Here is an 18,760-nt window from a genome sequence, read left to right as displayed (position 1 = left end):
CTAACCAACTGCCTGAACTAATCAACATCCTCCATTGCTTGTGTAGAACATCACCTGCCCCATGTGCTGCTGCCTCATTTGGCCCTTATATCACTGTGAAATATACACTTACCAGGAGTCCGTTGTGTTTGCTCCCAAAGATTGTTTGTTTGTTTGTTTGTTTGGAGACAGAATTTCGGTCTTGTCATCCAGGCTGGAGTGCAATGGCACAATCTCGGCTCACTGCAGTCTCCACCTCCTAGGTTCAAGCGATTCTCCGGCCTCAGCCTCCTGAGTAGCTGGGATTACAGGTGCCTGCCACCACATCTAGCTAATTTTTGTATTTTTAGTAGAAACGGCGTTTCACCATGTTGGTCAGGCTGGTCTCGAACTCCTGACCTCAAGTGATCCACCCACCTTGGTCTCCCAAAGTGCTGGGATTACAGGCATGAGCCACCGCACCTGGCCCCAAAGATGTTAATGCTAGTTTTACAGCCGATTGTAACTGCATATTAAAAGATAATGAAACTGATTAAATGAATGAAAAAAAAAGATGGTTGTCACTTCTAGGACACATAAATTGACTACTTTGGAAAAATAAATAAAAGCAAATTGCTGAAGAGGACTGTGGTCAAATAAGATGCAAATTAGATAAATATAAATATTGGTGAAAAATAATCATAAAAATCTAAGTGGATTTTGCCATGATTGCTTAAAAATATCATTAGGTTCTCATTTTATTTTAAATAAAAACAAGACACTGTATCAAATATATTATAGCTAGAATTTATAAAAAAGAGACACTAGAACTCTAATTACTAAGTAATCAAAAGAAAACTTAGCCCAACATCAAAAGGTGAACAGGTTACACATTTTAATAAAATATAAAACATAAGATATCAATCATTTTATGAATCTTTGCATTAACTGACTTTTCAATTAATCGTTAATAGAACATGTTTCAGCTCATTTGTGTTATAGCTTATTCAGTCCCGCTGCCCCACTCTGGCCCATGATGGCTCCTGGGCTGGCCTGGCCCCACCACCACTTCCCATCACATGGGACAGCCACCCAGCACTGGCATAGGGTGGGAGGGATACAGTGTTACAACTCCTTTCACCTCCGGGCAGGCTCTGGGTTCATGTCCTGTGTCCAAGAGGAATGAGGTTATGCAGACAACCAGAGAGTGAGCAAGGTGGAGCAGAGTTTTACTGAGTGACAAAACAGCTGCTGACACCAGAGGGGACCTGAAGTGGGTAGCCCCTACCCAAAGGCAGGTAGTTCCAACATGTCGCTGAGTCTGGTGTTTTTATGGGCTCAGAATAGGGGAGTGTGTGCTGATTGGCCCATGGGCTGGCCTGGAAAAAACACCATTCAATTAGCTAAATTCAATTAGTATCAAGAAAGTTCTCACTTCGGGCTGTGGACCCTACCTGGAACTGGCAGCCCAGTTTTCAGGTTCTAAGCAGTCTTTGCCTTTAAGGGAGGAGACCACCCCTCATCTTGTCTTATGCTCAATTTCTGCCTCCAAAGAAAGAAGAAGTAAAAACTAAAAGGCAGAAATGAAATCCACAAGCAGACAGTCCGTGCCACACCCTGGGCCTGGTAGTTAAAGATCGACCCCTGACCTAATCGGTTATATTATCTATAGATTACAGACATTGTATAGAAAAGCACTGTGAAAATCCCTATCCTGTTCTGTTCCGTTCTAATTACCAGTGCATGCAGTCCCCAGTCACATACACCCTGCTTGCTCAATGGATCAGGACCTTCTCATGTGGACCCCCTTAGAGTTGTGAGCCCTTAAAAGGGACAGGAATTGCTCACTCAGGGAGCTTGGTTGTTGGAGACGTGAGTCTTGCCGAAGCTCCCAGCCGAATAAAGCCCTTCCTTCTTTAACTCGGTGTTGGAGGGGTTTTGTCTGCGGTTTGTCCTGCTACACCTTGAACATCAGGTTTCACCGAGGACCTGCCCCTGTCTGCCTAGGAATTTGGCTGTCTCTTGCTGCTATCAGTAGGAGATAACCAGGAGAATGCAACCCTCTTGGGAATCTTTGATAATCTTAGATAGGGAACAGGATATTCCAGAGTTACATGGGATGAGACTTGAATCCGTTTGTTTTCTTTTCTTTTTTGTTTGAGACAGGGTGGTGCTGTGTTGCCAGACTGGAGTGTAGTAGTATAATCACAGCTCCTCTCGGGCTCAAACAATCCTCCTGCCTCAGCCTCCTGAGTAGCTGGGATTAGAGGCATGTGACCCACCACAGCTGGCTGACGTTTTTACTTCTTATGGAATCAGAAGTCTCACTTTGTTGCCCAGGCTGGTCTCCAACTCCTGGGCTGAAGCAATCCTCATGCCTTGGCCTCCCAAAGTGCTGGGATTACAGGCATGAGCCACCGTGCCTGGTGGAATCCATTTATTAACAGAAGGAGAAAATGGAGAGACAATCCCAGAAGACACAGTACTTGGGTATGTCCAGATTACATGTTTATGAAAATGAACAGACTCTCCCTGTGTTTATTCAAAGGCAAATTAGGACAAAGACTGCACAAACATTCATATTGTGCCTCCCTTAGAATTAAAGCAAAGTTTCCAAATTTAATTGTGCAAGGCCTTGACTATGCTGAAGTGTTTATCTGTAAAAATACGGTAATTAAAAAGAGCTTATATGTCTGTGAACATATGAATTTAAAGAGAATATTCTCTTCAGCTAGTCATTTTCATTCCAGAGCTTTTAAAATTGAGTATCATCATTATTACTCAGTATAATTGTGATAAGTTAATATTAAAATTCCACTGAGGAAAAAAAAATGCAAAATGCTTATGTATTTAGGTTTCTTTGATCATGGGCTTTGAGTTTTTTCATAATTTCATTTAAATGTGATATGATTCATTTAATTTAACTTAATTTCTTTCTTTATTCTCTGCCTCATTCCAGAATAGATATAAGTCTACTTACAAAAACAAGGAGAAGAGAAAACTAGACACTTACAAAGAGATGTGTAAAGTTAAAAAGAGAACGGTTTCTCAGGAGTAATACAATTGTTCTTACATCGAAAAGCAGTTAGGCATTTCTCTGAGTATCCTTATAAATAGACACGATATAAAAACACACATCCTTGACAACATTCCCAAGAGACAGACGACAATGAGTGTCATTTGTGCTGTTTCCCTCCCTGTCTCTCAGCCTGGGCTGTTGACAGCTCAGACTGATGATATCACATTGTCATGCTGATTGCATGACAATTCAGCAAGACCAGTTCTCAGGCGGACAAGGGGTAGCAGAGGCTAATTGAAATGCAGTACACATTCTCAGTTTCTCTGTGGATCTGATTTGATCCAGGGGTGAACTATAAACTGCCTGGAGCGATATCCCCTCTATACTGTTTCAATCAAACTATGGATAAATGTAGGGCGGCAGTAGTACTGCTGGGATAACGACACTATAAACCAAAAATAAAATGTGAATGCCCCACAATCATTTGAATAGACTTCCTATAATCTGAAAGACTGGTTCAGGCCATGATTCGGGGGGTGGGGAGGGGATCAGACATGCCTCATTATGTCCTCCTCCCTTTTGAATTCAGGAAAAGCCAACCAGCATTTAACATTAACAGGACCTTAAGTCTGATAAACATTTATAATTTATTCTCTCTGAAGCCTGCTACCTGGAAGCTTCATCTGCATGATAAAACTTTAGTCTCCACAACCTCTTATCTTAACCCAGATATTCCTTTCTATTGACAATAACTTTTTCAACCAATTGCCAACCCAAAAAATTTTTACCTATAACTTAAAAGCCCCACCCCCATTCCACATCCCACCTCCACTCCAAGTTGCCCTGCCTTTCTGGACCAAACCATCATACATCTTAAATGTATTTGACTGATGTCTCATATCTCCCTAAGATGTATAAAACCAAGCTGCACCCCGACCACTTTGGGCACATGTTCTCAGGATCTCCTGAAAGCTGAATCATGGGCCATGGCCACTCATATTTGGCTCAGTTTAAATCTCTTCAAATATTTTATAGAGTTTGACTCTTTTTGTCCACAACACCATAGGTTCAAATGCCTAACTTTGCAAATGGGTAGTGACTAAATCCAGGAAGGTCCCTGCTGTCAAGCATTCACCTCTTACTTGCTGGTTCACGCAGGGGTCTAGAAGGCCCAAAGAGAGGAGTCTGGTGTTGGGGAGGTTGAGCAATAGCTATTTCCCAATCAGGATGAAATTATCATTATTATTATTATTTTTTTTTGAGACGGAGCCTTGCTCTGTTGCCCAGGCTGGAGTGCAGTGGCACAGTCTCAGCTCACTGCAAGCCCCGCCTCCCGGGTTCACGCCATTCTCCTGCCTCAGCCTCCAGAGTAGCTGGGACTACAGGCATCCACCACCATGCCCGGCTAATTTTCTGTATTTTTAGTAAAGATGGGGTTTCACCGTGTTAGCCAGGATGGTCTCGATTTCCAGAGCTTGTGATCCACCCGCCTCAGCCTCCCAAAGTGCTGGGATTACAGGTGTGAGTCACCGTGCCCAGCCAAAATTATTTTAATAATATAACAGCTAGTATGGACACAGTCATATATGCCAGCTGATGTCAACTCTGCAACACATAACCAAATTACAAATCGTTTGATTTGAAGCTTTTTAAACTTGAGCTTCAGGGCCTCTATTGCTAGTTTCGTGGTAAAAATCCAGGTACACTGTTTGCAAGGCAGACAATAAATGCTAAATTTGATCAAGTCTTCCCTTTAATATGCCTGTAGGGCACTATCTGTCCCCGCTGTTGTTTATTAAACAGATGTGATAAGCCCAAATTAGTTAATGAACATCCGCCCTGCCATGTGGCCTCTGAATGTTGAGGAGACACATATACTGTCAGTGTGTATACAGCACATCCTCCTACACCCCACCCTGAGCTGGCCCCACTCTCTGGAATCAAGGTTAGGGTAGAGAGTGTGATCCAAGCCATACACAAATTCAACAGAGAGCACTAAGAGAGTGCTTATCCAGCTTCTCAGTGTCCTGGGGTTGCATTCAGACAACAGTGCTCTTTAGGCTAGGGTTAGGTTCAACTTCACTTAACTGAAAATTCAAAAGAGAAGAGGTTTAAACACATGGGGTTTCTTCTCTCATATATAACAAGCCCATAAACAGGCAGTCCAGAGCCCCAGACTCCAACTACTATTCTGCCCCACCAGCTGCAGCACATCCATATAGCAAGGTTACTTCATGGTCCAAGGCAGCTGTCAGACTTCCAGCATCGTGCTGGCATTCCAGGAAGCAGGAAGGAATAAGAAAGAAGACCAGGCCAGGTGCAGTGGCTCATGCCTATAATCCCAGCACTCTGGGAGGCCAAGGCAGGTGGATCACGAGGTCAGAAGATTGAGACCATCCTGGCTAACACAGTGAAACCCCGTCTCTACTAAAAATAGAAAAAAATTAGCCGGGCATGGTGGCGGGTGCCTGTAGTCCCAGCTAATCGGAAGGCTGGGTCAGGAGAATGGCGTGAACCCAGCAGGCGGAGCTTGTAGTGAGCCAAGATCGCACCACTGCACTCCAGCCTGGGCGACAGGGCGAGACTCCATCTCAAAAATAAAAAAGAAGAAGACCAAAACAGGCACTTGTCCCAACTGAGTCAGCTTCCCTTAAGCAATTGCTATGGTTTGAATATTTTTTTGTCCCCTCCAAAACTCATGTTGAAACTTAATCCCCAGTGTGGCAGTACTGAGAGGTGGAGCCTTTAAGAGGTGACGGGGTCATGGGAGGTCTGCCCTCATGAATGGATTAATCTATTTGTGGATTTAAGAATTAATGGGATAATGGATTAATGGATTATCATGGAAATGGGACTGGTGACTTTATAAGAAGAGGAAGAAAAACCTAAGCTAGCATGCTCAGTTCTGTCACCATGTGATGCCATGTGCCACCTCAGGACCCTTCAGAGAATCCCTACCAGCAAGAAGACCCTCACCAGATGTGGCCCCTTGACCTTGGACTTCTCAGCCTCTATAACTGTAAGAAATAAATTCCTTCTCTTTGTAAATCACCCAGTTTCCAGTATGCAGAAAATGAAGTAACACAGTCATCTTTTCAGATAACCCATTCAACACTTCTGCCTACATCCCATTGGCTACGCTTTGCAAGGAAAGCTGTGAAACATAGTACACTCTTTTAGCTGGGTACACTGCAGCCCGGAATAAAATCAGGATTCTGTTTTACTAAGAAAAAAGGAGAGAATGGATATTAGCTGGCAACCCACAATCTCCGCCACAAACCAATTCCAGTGAATCAAATAGCAAAACAACAAAGAATGGCAACTACATGATTTATTATTTATGCTGAACTAACCCAAGTCAGAAGATCAACCAAAAGTTCTGCAGCACCAAATCTTTCTTGAGAAAAAAGGTATAAATTTAACTTTTTAAAATAAAGTGCAAATTATGTCCTTGGTGACTTCACCCTTTGCCTTGGCACAAACTCTTCCCAAAATGTCCCCTAAGGCGGAACAATCTAGATCACACTTGGCTCCACTTTTACTATTTTCTTAATTTATTGATAGTTTTTCTCATCATAATTCCATTACATAAGGAAAGAATCCCACAACCTCAGTAATCAGAAGTGAAGTCTCTATAAATCAGCCTTGATGAGAGAGAAAATAAGCTAGGAGGCTGGGCTCAGTCGCTCACACCTGTAATCCTAGCACTTTGGGAGGTTAAAGCAGGAGGATTGCTTAAGGCCAGAGTTCGAGACCAGCTTGGATAACATAGTGAGATCCCATCTCTAAAGAAAAAAGTAACCAGGCACAGTGGCACACACCTGTAGTTCTAGCTGCTCGGGACGTTGAGGTGGAAGGATCACTTGAGCCCAGGAGTTCAAGATTACAGTAAGTTACTATTGCATCACTGCACTCCAGCCTGGATGGCAGAGTGAGACCCTATCTCTAAATATATATCTGTATATACACACATATATATACAGGCTAGAAATTCAGATTTTTCTTAAAACAGAAATACGGATTTTTATACGAAAAATGATAGCTAATTTACTTTTTAAAAAAAAAATGTGTGAGCCTCTATTTGACCAAGACCTAAACTCTACTTGGTTAAGCATCCACTATACTCTTGACGTTCCTCACGTTTGTTGTCATAGGGATGCAATTCTTTCCACAGAAAATCTTGCCTGCTTTTTTTTCCCTGTTCTTTCTCCCCTTTTTCCTCCCCTTTCTTTCCATTTATCTTCTTTCTTTCATCTATCTTTACCAAGATAATTTTCCTTCCAACAACCTTGTTACCCATTCCTTCTACATACTTCTTTCCTGAAATCCTCCTCTGATCAATACTTCCCTTTCAACATCTAGTTTTATTATCCAACTATAGATTCTCTTCCAAAGCCAGTCTTACATTCTAAAGTCCATTTGTTTATTTTCTTCCCCCCTTAACTCTCAAGAAACTCTGAGCTAAACAAAATGCATAAAAGTATCTATAATACCTTCTCTAAATCTACAGCAAGAGGCTATAAACCAAATGCCACCAGCAGTTAGTCAGGCAATATTCTTGACAATCAACAGTGACAACTGCAATGACAATTGATACTTAGCTTCCTTGTAGAAGAACCAATAGGACATAGTAGTTATTGTGACAAATTCAAGAACCCATCCCTTATCTAAGGTACAGCAATTGCTACCAGCTCTTCTTAATTTTTTTAAATATAAGCTGGAAAGTCAGATTTTTTCTTAAAAGAAGAAATAAATCTGAATTTTCATATGAAATATACAATTGATTCACTTTTCTAAAAACAATGGTAGACCTGTATTTTCAACCTTTGATCTATAGCACATATTGAATTATTCTCTAATCGATTCAAACATACATACCTCATCACAAAACCTGGAGGAGTGCTAAGCATATTGCAGGCCCTCAGTAAAAGTTGATTGATGCTGTAACTGAGTCAATGAACTTATTCATACCCTTCACTTAGGGAGGAATTTCTGGACTGTTTCAGTGCTTGGGTAAGGTTAAGAAATATGACATTGAGTATGATGAAAATAAGGGAGATACAATCACTTTTTTCTTTCTAACCAATTAAAACACTACGGTTTTATACTTCATTTGTTATCAACTAAACCCTATGATTATGATAAACTAGTTTTAGTATACTGCACACCAGCTTTAGTGACTTCTTTATTCATGAATGACTATAGGCCTTTAATCAGTAACCATTGAAACTGTATTGTACTGGTCCATGTCTTGCATGTCACCAATCGGCCAGACTTATTCATTCTTTCCCCGTGAAAACACCACTAAATGTAATGACTTTAATGGTATGCTTAACCTCCATAAGGGAATTATAACATGAGGGAAAAAAACCATGAAATTTGGAAGCAGACAAACTTGAGTTCAAATCCTAGCTATGACACTTGCTGTATATTCTTAAGCAAGTAATAAATTTATTGGGGGTCTCATTTTTCTCATGTGTAAAATGAGACAATAAACTCCATTTACAAAGCTGTTATAAAGAGTGAATAAATAATACAAAATGCTTGGCAGTTTTCCTGGCCCACAGTGGAGAATACAAAATATCAGTAGCAACTCCCTTTGCTTACTTAGTGTGTATCTCAGTTCAGAATGTTTTCTCTTTTTAGCTATAAAGTGGGTCAACTCATATTTACCTAGTATTCACAGTATTTTAACTTCCTATATAGCACTTGGAAACACTAAGAAAATTTGCCAGATTTCAATTATAAAAGTGAGTAGATGGGCAAACTAATATAACAAAAACACAATTACACAATTTACAGGTTGGTTCATTTCCTAGACATAAAACAATCCAAAGATTCCTTGCTATAAAACAACACTAATACACATTTCTAAAAGTGCTCTAAAGTGAAAGTTTTTAGTACAATAACAAACATACACCACCGGTAGATAAAAAATTTGTGCATATGCGTGTGTGCACATGGACACACACACACACACACACACACACACATATACCACTGGTGGATAAAGGGTCATCACTCTAAAAAAGTTAGTTTTTTCCCTAAGTATCAGATATATTCACAATTCAAGGTTTAATTTCATGATAGATGCCAAAGAGAAATTTATTCCTACATTCAAAATACATGTATTGAAACTTTGCTTTCAACTTAGATGAAGTTACAGGGACTTAATTTACTCTTCCATCTAAAACAACAAAATCACAGGACAAAATATAAGAAACAATAGTTTTTCAAGACACTCCACATCAAACAAAGGACGGTGATTCCTGAGGGATGGGAAACAAATAAGGTGAGCCCTGCAACTGGCCCATCTTTCTGCCTTGAAAGAGTGTTCCAGGCTGGAGCACAGAAAAGGTGTCTTAGTCTGTTTTGTGTTACTATAACAGAATACCACAAACTGGGTCATTTATTTTATAAAGGAATTCATTTCTCACAGTTCTGGATGCTGGGAAGTCCAAGGTGAAGGGTTTACATATGGTGAAGACTTTTTTGCTGCATCATCCCACAACAGAAGGCAGAAGGGCAAGACAGAATGTATACAGACTTTTTAATGATAAATTCTGTCTTTAAATCGTATCTTTCCTAACTTATTTTACTGTAAGAAGTTAAAAGTAGCCATGCGCAGCATGGAGGACTTGCTGTTTAGATATTTCTTTCATCAGGTATCCTAGCGTACTAGGATACTATACTAGTGTATCCTAGTATACTCTTAACTTCCACCTTTCATAAAGCCTTCCGGCACGGACACTGTTCAGCCCAGTTACTTGCTACTTTATAACAAGGGTGGCCTTTGCTCTAGTTTCCAATACCTTGTTCTTCAGTTCCATCTGAAACCTCATCAGAACGGCCTTTACTGTCCACATTTCTTTCATTATTGTGGTCACAACCACCTAAGTAATCTCTAAGAAGTTCCAGACTTTCACTCATCTTCCCTATTTTTGAGCCCTCATCAGAACTGCCCTTAATGTACCATTCACAGCAATCCAAGCTTTTCCTACCTTGCTACACCAAATTCTTCCAGCCTCTATCCATTATCCAGTTCCTAAGCCACTTCCACATTTGTGGGTATTTGTTATAGCAACAGCCCTACTTCTCAGTACCAATTTTCTGTCTTAGTCCATTTTATGTTGCTATAACTGAATACCACAGATTCAGCAGTTTATAAAGACAAGAAACTCATTTCTCACAGTTCTGCAAACTGGGAAGTCCAAGGTCAAGAAGAGTGCATCTGGTGAGGGCCTTCTTGCTGAGTCATTCCACGGCAGAAGGCAGAAGGGCAAGAGAGCACACAGGGGAAAGGAGCAAAACTCATCCTTTTATCAGGAACTTGCTCCTGCAATAACTAACCCAATCCCATAACAACAACATTAATTCTTTCATGAGGGCAGAGCTAATGCCCTAATCATGACCTAATAATCATCCTCATGACCTAATCATCCCTTGAAAGTCCCAACTCTCAATATTGTTACATTGGAGATTAAGCTTCTAACACACAAACTTTGGGGAGCACATTCTAGTCACATCAGAGAGGGAACACAGGCAGACCCGCAGCAGACGCCGAAAATAGAAAAAGTGGAGTGCAAAAATATTAGAGCAGCTAGAGTTTGCAAACAGAATATAAGAGAGGAGAGGGCTTCACAGAGAGGGAACACTGGAAAGTTCTTTAGTCCTCCCCATGTATTCAGCAGAATACTAATGTAAGGAATGAATGTAAGGAAACTGTGAAGCCCAGGAAATAACCACCTAAAAGATGAAGGGGAATCAGTATGCAATATGCGCACAGTCTGGGAATAGTACCTCTGTATATCTCACACTGGTCCTGCTTCTCTGACCGAACACATACATACATATATAAAGAAACTTGTTACAGGGAAGTGGCTTATGCAGTTATGAGGGCTGGTTAAGCAGCTTCTGTAAGGCTGTGTCTCTGCATCTGATACAGATAGAGTCCATAGGGAAGGAAGTCAGTAAGGGAATGTCAGGAAAAGACTATCGCAAGCAAGCTGAAACCCTGTAATCATGAGCTAGAACTCCATGAGGATAGACTGAAATCCATGTCTTTTCTTGTTGCCTTTGACCTTGGTGCAATGGTAATTTTTTTTTTCTTTGAGACAGGCTCTGGTTCTGTCAACAAGGCTAGAGCGCAGTGGCACTTATCTCGGCTCAGACTCGAGACATCCTCCCACCTCAGCCCACTGACTAGCTAGGAATACTGGCTCATGCCACCATGCCTGGCTAATTTTTTGTATTTTTTATAGATTGGGGTTTCACCATGTTGCCCATCCTGGTATCAAACTCCTGAGCTCAAGTGATCTGCCTGCCTCAGCCTCCCAAAGTGCTGAGATTACAGGTGTGAGCCACCACGCCTGGCCAGGGCTCTTTTTTATGGAACTAAAAACACATACCTGGCTCATGAGTGAGGAAAAAGTGAAGAAAAATCCAGAGAAGGTAGCGCAGTTGTAGGCTCAGACACTGTTCATGCCATTGAGGTGAGTCAGCTACAAAAGTGCTTCTTTCCTTCCAGCTTCCAAATCATGAAAGATGAGTTCTTGTGACCCACCCAATCTGTAAACACACAAGAAAGGAAAGTCTGTGAAATGTAGTTCAGCCTAGCCAAGTTTTCGTTTTATAAAGCCATCGTATAGAGAGAGAAAAAAGAAAGAAAAAAAAACAACAACAACAGAGCATCAGTGAACTATGAACAACTTTAGCCTTAAATATGTGTAACTGGAGTTTCCAAAGTAGAGGAGAGAAGAGTGGGACAGAAAAATTCTAAGGAATAATGGAGAAAAATTTTCAAAATTTGACGAAAATTATAACTGAGGTCCAAGAATCTTAATGACCCTTAAACACAGGAAACATAAAATCTCTACACCAAGGCACAAATAATCAAATTGCTCAAATTGTTCAAAACTAGTGATAAAGGCAAAAATCTTAAGAACAGTCCGAGAAAAAAAAATTTTACATATGAGGGACCAAAGATACAATGACAGCAGATTTCTCATTGTTTACAATGTAACAAGACGACAGTGGAGCCACAGCTTTAAAGTTCTGAAAGAAAAAAAAAAAATAGGCCAGGCATGAATGGTGCAAGCCTGTAATCCTAACACTTTGGGAGTTCAACAAGGAAGGATCACTTAAGCCTGGAGTTTGAGACCAGCCTGGGCAACCAACCTAGCAAGCCCCATCTCTATTACAAAACAACAACAACAATTGTCAACACAGAATCCTATACCCAACAAAACCGGTCTTTCGAAAATGAAGGTTAAATAAAAATATTTCAGACATGCAAAACCTGAAAGAATTCATCACATTCAGACCCACAAAGGAAGTTTGCCAGCAGACTTCAAAATAACTACAAAAAATAACAGAGGAAGTTCTGCCAGCAGAAAGAAAATACCAGATAAAAATATGGATCTACACAAAAAATGAAAAGCACTAGAAATGGTAACTTTTTGGGTACATTTTTATTAAACCTCTTTAAAAGATAATTAACCATTTTAAACAAAATAAGAATGATGTAGTACAAAACTAAAATGTATAACAACACAAAAGGCTGGGAGGAAAGAAGTAGATGTACATGTTTGTTAAGTTCTAATACTGTATGTAAAGTGGTACAAAATACATGTACTAAACATCTCCTATGAACAGGCATTTTTGGGCCCTAGTTACAATGATGAAAACAATTTATCCCCTCTCCTTGAGGAATCTGCCTCCTCCTGTACTCTCTCAGGAAGCTTAATCAGCTTTTATATTGAGCAGAAAAACTGTGGGGTAAGACCTCTTTTTAAAGTGACCTTCTTTTAAATGGAGCAAATGACCTAAGATGCAGCCACTATTTTAATGTTAAAGAAATATGTGCCTGTAGATAAGATATATTGTTATATACTACCATTAAAGTTCATTCTATGGTGACAAGAAAGGACTGAAGGTTCCACCTCCAGGTCAACTGAGATTACAATCAACATCTAAGCAAAAGTCCCCAAGTTCATTCACAATGAAGTTCTACAATAATACTCAAACACATTTTCTAAACTTATTTCAATAAGATTGAAATTACTCCCATTTAAACAGATGTGATTCTAAGAATGTCTATTTTTAGATGGGAGTTGCATAAGTTGCCAGAAATGGATCTGGCAATGTCAAGGTTATGTCTTACTGAAAAACAGACATAATTTAACCTTTATGGGGGGAAATATGCTATCCCACATCTACCCTGGAGCAGATGGATACATGAGCATGAATGTAGGGAGAGAGTGGCAACGGGTGGGCCTTTTTGCTTCAAGCACCCCACCATGTACATACTTGTCCTTTCCTAAGGGGGTAATATATATAAATCTTGTGGCAGCAGAGAGGTTTTATTTCTGTTATTTATTCTGTATCCACCTTTCCTGCACTATTCCAGTGTAATCAAGTTGCATAAACTGACTGACACCATTCCAAGAAAAATTTTATTGTAATGAACCAAAGTGACTAGGGCTGTAATGAGATTTCATAAGAGCACAGGATCACAGGAAAACAAAAGGGAAACACCAGAAAAATGTATAATGTTCTAGCAACTGCCCCAACCTCACATCAGAATCAGTCACTTCCAAGCATTCTCATTGTACAACTCCTGGAAAAGGCTTTGAACTATAAAGCTTCATCTTCTGTGCCATACACTCTAGTAAGTGCTTGTGATACATTTTCTGATGCATTCATTACAAAATCCTTTGAGGTATAAATGATGATGTCCTTTTCACAGAAGACTGAGACTTAGAGAGGTAAAGTTTTCACAGCTATTCATGCCTACACAAGAATATGATGCCAGATCTAACTCTCAAGCCTAGACCCTTACATTCTATTCAAAGCATAAATAAGCCATTGGATCCAGGTATATTCAAATCACACATGGGACCATAAGCCACTACTGCCCCAGAAGTCCACAAGGAAGATAAATTCTCAAGTGTCAGTGGTGAAGGAAACAAAAATACCATGATTGCAGGTCAAGCTTATGACTGAAACCCCAACACAGAGCTGTTAGGAAAGCTGGGCTGGAACATAAAGCCAAGAATTGGAGGCCTCTGAAGCCAAATCCCTTCCCCAACCCCAACTTAACTCGTAGGACCAGCTGGCTCTATGGGAGGTGGGAAACGGAAAAGATGAGAAAGCTCCAAGCCACAGGAGATAAAAGGGAGAAAAGAAGGTGGTCAGGTCGGCCCCACAGAACTTCCAGGGATTTGAGAAAAGAGGATAAAAAGTGAGATGCATTTATGTACATGACCTGTCAACAAACAATAGTCTTGTCCTCCAGTAAATATGTCCATTCGAATGTCCCTAGAGCTTACCCCTCCAATTATCAACACCCCATCATGAAAGAAGAGTAAGCAGTTTTGGGGAGAGGTAATTCACCATGGGCCCTGAGGGTGCCTGCATGTTCTTATTGGTTTTGCCAAGAATGCAAGGCCCTGACCACGTCTTACCTTGGCCTTTTCTCAGAGTCATGTTTGCAGGGAGCAGTCCCGAGGGATGAGGTAATATCGCCCCCCAAGACAAGCTTGTTACTGCTTATAATAAAAGCAACAGACTCCATAAGCACAGTGTTCCTCTCCTGTAATACAACCCACTGCATGTGTAGGCATCAATCAAGACCCACCTGTGTTGGACTTGGGTCCAATCCATGGGTCTTAGATTTGTGGACATAGGAAACCAGCATTAACACTAAGCTCTGGCTACTGCTTTTGCCATGAGTAATAAAGGCCTGTCTCTAACGCAAGAGTCTCAGTTTCAGTACCCATGAAACTGTGGCACGCTAACCTGTTAGCGTGCAAGTAGGATAAAATCTCAGACTCTTCACAGTTCTTGACAGCAGGAGGGTAGAATGAAGTGGAAGAAACTTGAATGCAATACTGCCCCTTCCTTAGACTAGAAGTTATGTGACATGGCCAAGTATCTGCATTCCCTCCTAATTAAGATCACCAGTGGGGAGTTGCTATGTTAGGGAAATTTCCTCATATTTACTGAGTTAACTCCATTTAGTCTTCAACCTCGCAGGCCTTGAAATTTTCTTATTCTGATATGCTTTATAAATTACATGTTGGTTTGGTTTAACTCTCCTTTTAGATTCAAAAGCTCTCTGAAAATAAGAAAAACTATTGACTCTTTAACACGTACATAATTTTGGTTTCTGTTCAATATTATACTTTGTGGATATATTAGCACATACAATGTGCTAATTGTCAGCATGTTGATCATCGTCACTATTAATGTTTTTAACTAAGAGCCTACAAATACAGAGCCCATTCACCCACCTTCCTTACTCTTCTCCCAGGAAAATGGAAGAGTACAAAGCATATGATATTAGGAAACAGGCCTAGGTTATGACTGTCTCTTCTGTGGCTCTTCTGATTCATTCTACAGAAACACTGACTCAATAATCATGTATTTTAGACACAGAGATAGCAACTAAATTCTGTTTTATTCATACCATGCACATTATTAACCACTTGGCAACATAGTTCTAGCCAGGAAATGTAATTTTAAACTCTCAGCTACTTAACTCTCATTTAAAGTTGAGATGTGAGAAATACTAGTTATGATCCTCAAAGGACATTCATTCTTTGGGGTTTCTCTTTGTAGCTGGTCTCCTGGAAATACCAGTCACATTGACTTATCACTTGGGAATAGTGATTTCCCATTTCACTAATTCAGTAAAGAGACCCTGGAGTCTTCCCAGTTGTGGGAGGGCAGAAGCTGTCCATAGCGAGATTTGGATATCTGCTCAAAGTACTAGGCACACATTGTTTTTCCCCTTCAATATGTCCACATTTTCTTACCATTAAATATGCAAGATACAAAGGGCTTGTTTTAGGGTACCCACTTAGGAGAAGAAAAGCCTGCCTGGCCTGCTTTTACATAGAGGGCCTTAAGCCTTCATGCAGGCTATGCGGAAGTTCTCTCAGCCTCATGAAATTCAGCACAGTTCAGGAGAGTTTACAGTTTGGAGGAAAAGCTCTGTAGTAATAACCAGAGTTATTTAAACTGGAATTTTCCTTCTACTTATTGTCTCTTTACCAACCAGTCTGGAGTCAGGTTTATCAGTTTGGGTTCTTTGAGGAGCAGACATCAAGATGGGATTAGATGTGCAAGAAATTTATTGGGCGAAATGTCTGCGAAGGACAGAAGAAGAAAGGTTGAATTAGAAGAATCTTAGACGTCAGCACAAATCTAAGAAGGTTCAGCCAGGCCAATGGAGAGTCCTTGAGCCAGAGTCGCCTGTCAAAGGAGTTCCACATCTCCCAAGAACAGGACTGCCGTAGCATCTTTGTTGTGCTCAGTCATTGGCTAGGAATAGCTGATGGGAAGTGTGGCCTCAGCGGGATGCAATGCTGAATTCAGAGCATAGCAGCTGGGGCTGTTCATCAGTTATGCCCACTGAAGCAGGAAATCTGAGTGGTACATTATCACATCCACCACGGTAAGCAGCCTAAGGATGGATGAGGACCCAAGTTTCTAACCAGACAACACATCCTCATGACCAGCAGATATAAGAAACAGCTGCAAAAAACCCATCATTGCCTTCATTGTGGGCAAACTGCTAGGGATGCTTCCACTACATCACACTGCTCCCTTTATGAGGGCCCAAGAATAACACCTCCTGTGGCTCAGGGCCTGGCAAAGCTATTCCTCCTGCGCAACTGGTATGTTTTCGTCCTGTACACATAAAGATTTTCTAGCTGATTTCCTCTTTATCTTAACTATCAGAAAGTTAGAACCAGACTGGGGGTTCTACCTTCAGCTTTAGGTGCTTTTCTTTTTCAATTATTATCTTCTATAATTCCTTTACTCAGCACAACTGTTCTCTGTGAGTGATCTAAAATGCTTTTCTGAATTAAGACAAGAAATAATTACCTTAACCTAGGCTGGTACCATTTAGAACTTAAAAACACTAGATTTTAAATGCTTCAGTTTATTCTTTTTATGATAACTTCACATACAGGTCAAATTCTTTCACTCTAAACCAGTGCTATCTAGTAGAAATACAGCATGAGCCACATGTAATTTTAAGTCTTTAGTAGCTACATTAAAAAGGTAAAAAGAAATAGGTGAAATTAAGACAATTTAAGTCTTTGGAAGCCTACTGTATATTTTCTACTTATAGCACATCCCAATTTAAATCGGCCATACTGCAAGTACTCAATGGCCACATGTGGCTAGTGGTTTCTGTACTGGACACTGGAGGTCTAAACACAAAGACTATGAATCATGAGAGTTAGAAGAGTCTTAAGAACCACAACTGTATCTGATGTGTATTCATATTGGCTCTGATTAAAGATTTCTGAGGTCCTGGGGGTTTCTTTCTTCTTTTTTTTCTTTTTCTTACTCCTGGAGATTTCTGATGCAAACACTAAATCTAAGAAAAGATGAGTTCTCCTGACAGGGCTAATGACCATGAAACCCTAAGATTTCAGGAATTTTTCTTTTAATTTCTCTCTGTTTGTAATTTTTTCTTCACTGGATCACCTTCGGCTTCTTCTGAGAAATAAAGTAATGTAAAATACTCATGTACATTCACTAAGAAAGAAACAAATAGAGATGCATTATCTAGATTAAAAATTATTTAGAAATTAGAGTGTTAGAGTATTAAAGTAGGCCACAAAATTGAACTAATAAAAGTACTTTAAAGCACACTTATTTAGATATTTTGACGCTCCTTGTTTTGGAGCCAGCTCTAGAACTTTACACCTCAATTTGGGATAAGAAGAGTGTTTTCCATTTGAACCAGGGCTGGAAGACCACAAATGTGGTTAGATTTCTGAGAGTTAAGAATTTGATTTTTTTTCAGGCATTAACCTACAAAAGCCTCCATCTCCGTACCTGGTGCATAGAGTAATGCTTACCTTATAAAATAGCTATGAAGATTAATAATGTTATATATAAGCTTTGTAACAGGCAAATAGTAAATACTAAATAAATGGCACTTATCATCATTGTTAATCACAAAAGACTGTCAAATTCAGGTATTCTTAATCTGGGGTCTGCAGATCCTTGGCCCATGGGTAAAACTGCGGGGATGGAGATCCCTAAAATTGGATGGGGAAAAAAAATTACATCTGCACTTTCATTAACCTCTAAGCAAAATTTACCATTTCCTTCCATTATGAATAAAGGCAACATAATAGTATTAGAAGGACCTGTCACTTTGCACCAACAGAAGTTACACATACTTTCACATTAAATTTCTGATGTTACAGACATCACAAAATATCTCTTACGTTTATCAGCTTTTTGAAATTATAGTATTAGACGTAATCTTGCTAAATGTTATTAGTGTATTAATACATGTTATTAATGTATTTTTAAAATTTCAATATAACTTGGTTTCCTTTGTAATCCTATGTAATTTATGAACTTAAAACTTAATTTCTCATTATTCTGAGAAGGGGTTCAGCAGCTTCACAGGATTGCCATGGCACACACAGAAAAGTTAAGAATCCCTAAATTTTAGTCTATCTCTTTGCTTCCAGAAAGCCAACCAAGTTTGACAACTGAACACCTGCCTGAGCCAATTCCCAGTCTCGGGTTTATTTTTCTGTGCGTGACTTGACAGGAAGATATTACAGTCTGGTACATGACTCCATCAGTTAACCTATTTGCTGAGCTCACCTTCAGCTTATACCTGGCATCTTTCCTGAATTCTGTGTTGAGCCTTCTGAGGCACACACAATGAGCTGACAAGCTGATTTTGTGGTATGTTCTGTTCACACACACCTGGCCCCCACTAGATGCCAGGCCCATGAT

The 18,760-nt window shown here is 40.1% G+C and overlaps 1 long non-coding RNA gene across 1 annotated transcript in view; it reads right to left on the bottom strand.

Annotated features, from left to right (window-relative positions):
- Positions 1 to 18,760, bottom strand: part of LOC105542669 — a 129,447-nt gene that overhangs the window by 109,943 nt on the left and 744 nt on the right. Inside the window, exon 2 of the long non-coding RNA XR_001006508.1 lies at positions 11,386 to 11,545. This is a non-coding gene — a long non-coding RNA (uncharacterized LOC105542669). The remainder of the gene's footprint in view (positions 1 to 11,385; positions 11,546 to 18,760) is intronic.

The sequence above is a fragment of the Mandrillus leucophaeus genome, unplaced genomic scaffold, assembly GCF_000951045.1.
Source record: "Mandrillus leucophaeus isolate KB7577 unplaced genomic scaffold, Mleu.le_1.0 Scaffold265, whole genome shotgun sequence".
NCBI classification, from domain to species: Eukaryota; Metazoa; Chordata; class Mammalia; order Primates; family Cercopithecidae; genus Mandrillus; species Mandrillus leucophaeus.
Note: the sequence above shows the minus strand (reverse complement) of the source record. Positions and strands in the feature narration are given on the sequence as shown.